Source organism: Capsicum annuum, chromosome 6 (assembly GCF_002878395.1).
Source record: "Capsicum annuum cultivar UCD-10X-F1 chromosome 6, UCD10Xv1.1, whole genome shotgun sequence".
NCBI lineage: Eukaryota > Viridiplantae > Streptophyta > Magnoliopsida > Solanales > Solanaceae > Capsicum > Capsicum annuum.
This window is the reverse complement of record NC_061116.1, coordinates 13176493-13181754: the sequence shown is the minus strand read 5'-3', so window position 1 is coordinate 13181754 and position 5262 is coordinate 13176493.

Genomic DNA, 5262 nt, shown 5'->3' with positions numbered 1-5262 from the left:
ATTTATGTAGGTAAAAGCAAAAAGAGAAGATTGGGCAAGTAATTCAAGTCACCAAGAGGACAAATGTGAAGGTAATGAGTCATTCGCTTCGCATCCACTTTACATCTGCTTTGGAGCTGCTAGCCATCTGCTCTCTGTCTGCTCTTCATCCATTTTGGATCTGCATAAGGTGGCAGTTTTGTAATTTTCATCAAATGTAGAGTGAAATTTAAAAGGAGGTTTTTAGCTCCTTTTTCAAGACCTAGTTTTCATCTTTTGGAATATAGCCTCTCTTTTAGTTTTTAACTTTTTTCTTCTCTTTTAGCATCATCTTTCCATATTTTGAGAATTTTGTACTAAGTTTGAATGAAAAATATAGGTTAGTGATTTTCCATTAAAGAATTATCAAATTCCCAAATGTGGAACTGCATTGTCTCTATTTCTTATGGATGAAGCTAATGATAACTTTGGTATATTCTTATCCCTTTTATCTATGAGTAGCTAATTTTCAATCTTGGTGTTATGCTTGTTTAGGTAATGGTAGTGCATGGGTTTTGGATAATAATTTTCTAATTAGTTAGTTGTGATGGGTGTTGTATTTATTTCATGAATTAATTGAAAGTTAGGAGTTGGAACCTCAAACCACCCTAAAGCCCATGTCATTCTTGAAAGAGGGGGCATTGGTGAGGAATAAATGTAACCAATAACTTGATTCATTTCATTTAATGATATCTCTTAGACATAAGGATGTCAATTGAGTCAATAGATGTGGAAAATTGTCATACTTGTGAGGTGTTCGAAAGAACCCATTAGTGAAATTTGGTGTTGTAATTGAAAGATTGACACCAATACATTTTCATGTAGTATACCCATGAATTTTAGCTAAAAGTTGGATAAATGGTCAAATACCCATGTATGATCCCACACCTATAATTGCATAACCCCATGGCTTATTCTTAATTAAATTGGCTCTTAGCATTCTTCAATGTCAAGCTAGTGCACTAAAATTGAAGTAGTTGTCATTTATAAATACATTCAAGCTAAATCCCCCATTTTACATTTATACTTTCTTTATTCACACTACGGGTCATCTTTTATTAGTCTATTAATACTCTTGAGTTTTGAATTCCATGCTTTCACTCCTTATGGATTCGACCCTAATCTAAGTTGGGTTATTTTATTGACTACAATCGCTTACACCCATTCAAGAGTGTAGTTTGAGCATTATCAGTGGGTAGTAGAGCATCTACGAGAGAAGATATACGTGTTGTGGATCTTGACTACCCACTTAGTTACCATACCAGGACTCTTTTGAGGATAGGACCAGATGTTGTGAAGCCCATGGACGATGATGTGCCTACTGATGAGGAGTGACAACTGAGGGATCTAGATATTGAGTCTGAGTAGGATGATGTTATAGACCCAGAATTGGGTGAGGAGGCCTATGGTCCAAATATTGGTGATTACATGGACGAGTCTTGATCAGGGAGTGTTTACACCACCTCATAACTTTGTTCTATTTTGCAATCACTAGGGACAATGTTGTATTATAAGTGTGGGGTGGTGGTTCTCATTCTTCGTGCTTATTTTTTTGTTATTCTGATTGTTTGTTATTATGGATATTATTTTGTTGGAAATTATTGTTAGTTTTGATGTTGGGCTTAGATAGACATTCTAATTATTCGGTCTATAATAGTTAGTAAATATTCTACTTTCTGAATTTGAGGTTAGTAGTTTCCTCATTTCACTGTTCTTAGATCATAGTTCTAGTTGCTTATTTATTTTTAATTTGATTTTAGGAGTAAAAATAAATCCTTTTAGGGTAATTTCAATAACTCATCATAGTTTTGTGCCTTTCTCGATGATAGATGGATGATGGTCGTTTTAAGGGGAATTAGTCTTAGGGAGTGAATAATTGAGAGAACCTGATCACTACTCTAGTGCAAGGTAATTTATGTTGGGACATATGTCTAAATAACATGAGAAACATTTTTTGGAAGAAGGGTGTCAAATAAAAAAAAAGGGATGCTTATTTTGAGATACCTAAGCTCAATTATATGACTCTTTGTTGGTTGGATTAATTTTGAATTTTTGTAATTACTAGGTCAAGATCCTATAGGGATCCTACTTGAATTTAACATGCACCAGATGTGAATGCGGTTCTCTATTCATTCCATATGCATAGTTGGTGTTGGGTGTATTTATGCATTCTAGTGTCACTATTCTAGCCTATTTAGACTTATTTTGAGGATGATTCATGTGCTTAGTGTGTTAATATTGATATAAATGAGAATCTAAGTGTTATAGTGTGTGTTCTTAATGTGCAAAGTGTATTTCAAAAAAGTTTGGGTTAACTGGATCACTTAGAGTTCAATCGATGAAACTAGTGTTACTAGCTTAAGCAAGGTGATTGTCTAGTCTCTTTTGTTGGATTCTATTGTGTTCAATGTGTTCTAAATGGCTTTAGTGGTGTTATTATATATGGAAAATCTTGTTGGTAGTGTACAAATTTCAACTGATCCAAGTAAAGAGTCAGAATATGTAGTGGAAGATCATGGAGATCAACCTAGTTTAAGCTCTTGTTCTTGATTCATCGTAATGGATATTGTGTTGTTTGAACATCTAATTCGTGTGGTGTGTTCTTGTAGGATGTATTATGATCTTAATATGATGATATATAGATTATTTAGAGGTTGTAAAACCATTGGAAATACACCACAAAGATGTGTGTAGAAGGAGGAACGCTTAACACTTAACCAAATTTCAAGATGCAATTTCCAGAGAGCTATCGCGATGATTTCGCAACATGACCTCCACAGAAGTCTCCCAATCTCGTGACATGACCTCTACCGATATCTTCCAATCTCACGACATGACTTTCACATATGTCTCCCAATCTCGTGATACGACTTCCATAGACGTCTCCAAAACTTGTGTAGCGAGGGCCACTTCATACACGACCAAAGTGTGCAATTTGAATCCTAGATGAACTGGGACTTGTTGTCCACTATAAATACATCTTTGTACTTGCTATTAATCATCTAGGAATGTACTAGAGCATCAAGGAGGCTGCTACAACTTCATAACCTAGTTTTTTATCATTTTAATTTAGTTCATTCATGTCCTTAGTCAATAATTACAATCTAGTGATTACAATTATGACTATGCGTGGCTAAACGCTCTTTTTCCGGGGTTAAAGCCAAGAACATGAGTATTATTGTTTTGGAGTAAGTTCATTTGATTTTCTTATCATTATTGTTTGTTTGTTTATTATTGTTATAACTATTTTAAGGATTCGCGACCCTTAGAATAAATCTATTGTCAACCTTGTGAACTCGGGAGAGGAAATAGGAAGATAGAACATGGGAATAAACAAAGTTTGGGTTTTTATTTTTTTATGAAATAAAGAATTGAACTTAGCACCTAGGATAGGGATGTACTTAGGAGTCGAACTTGATTCAAACATAGGATGATAGCTAAAAGAACTTAAGTGGCCTATTGCATCCCCGCTCAATGATGTAGTTGTAACGTTCAACTTAGGTAAAGGATTAGAGGTTGGGAAACCATAATCACATAATTAATCCTACGAATCAACAACCAAGATAACCAAGTTAACGAATGTCATTCAACAACATAGTATGATTGTTCAAAGTGATTTAACCCTGGTTTTTCTCTTATTGATTGTTACAAGATCTTTACTTTACTCATTGTTTACTTTACTTGAAAAAATTCCAAACTCTCTTTTTGGTTATGCTTGAATCAACTAAATATAAATTGTGAACTGAAATTGGACCATTGTTGAATCAAGTCTCTGTAGGAAAGATACTTGGCTTTCATTAGGCCACTTTACTACTTGATAAGACAATGTACACTTACATGGGCGCTTGGACGTTGTCAATAGTGATGTATAGAACTTGCCCAGTGTTTTTACCAAGTGAAATAAAGAGTGTTGGATTTAGGACATGATATATGCATTTTGTTGCTAGCCATGTTTTAATCCTCTTTTACCTACCCTTGTGCATACTCCTAGTTAGCTGTGTTAAGTCTTTAGCCTATTTTATTTGGAAGCCTCATGAGTAGCCTATACCCCTTCTTTGTTTGACTTTAATTTGATTCAAATATCCTAAGTGATTTAGTGGAAATTAATTAAGTAAAGGAGTTCAAAGATAAGTAGGGAACGCTGAAAGTAAAGCCCCTGAAATATAGTTGTTGGTGTTAAGAATTGATGTGTACTGAGGGAGGGTGTTGTATTATGAAATGAATATAGATGGTTCAAGAAAATTGAATAATGTATTGAATAGAATTCTCCCTTCCATAGTGTATATGAATTAGTTTAGTGAAATGGGGCAAAACAAAAGAGATGTATGAAGATAGACGAGGTGAAAAATTGGTTATTAATTGAGTGATCCTAATGTACATGTGATGTATTAAAGCGCTTAGGAAAGTTAGTCACTATTTTTAGCCGAATTATTCATGCCCGTCTTTTAGCCTACATTACAACCTTCAAAGACCTATTTGATCCTAAGTCTTAACAGTCTAATATTAGTGGAGTGTTACATTAAGAGCAAACCTATGGTTCATCATATATCATGTGTAAATTCTTTAGGAGAATGAGTGAAACTTGTTCTTTGACCTGTGTACCCATTCTTATAATATATTTCATTATGATGAGTGAACATGGGTAAAGATCTTGTTAGGAGGGTGCATGTGGAGGATGTCTAGGTGACCGATATAATTTCTTGGTAGAATAATGTACATAAGTTTGCCAACGTAATAGAGTTAGTTTTAGAGGTTAGTAAGTCTTGAAATTAGTGACCATCTATTTTCAATTGTGATATGACATGCTGGGGGTGAAAGTTTATAAGTCAGGTGTATCCTGTGTGTGCCCAACAAAAGTGACTCATTAAGATAGTGATATGATACCTGAGCATGTGAAAATAAATGCATGGGCTTGTTCGAGGGAGAACAACTCTCTAAGTGTGGAGTGGTGATCTTGAGTGTACTTATATGTCAAAGTGCAAATTATTACTTATATATGTACTTTTTTAATGAGCTAAAGATGGCAAAATGTCTTGTGTTTGATTTAAATTTGTATTCTTGCACTAATGGATATGATTAGTGTTGCAGGGCTTGAATATAAATAAAATGAACGTAACAAAGCATAAACTCAAAGCTTATGGATCATGAAAGCACTTAAAGTAACATGTTGAGTATGAAGATAATGGAACAAGGTGTGGAAAGCATAGGAATAACTCCAGAAGAAAGACAACATGCAACAAGCTG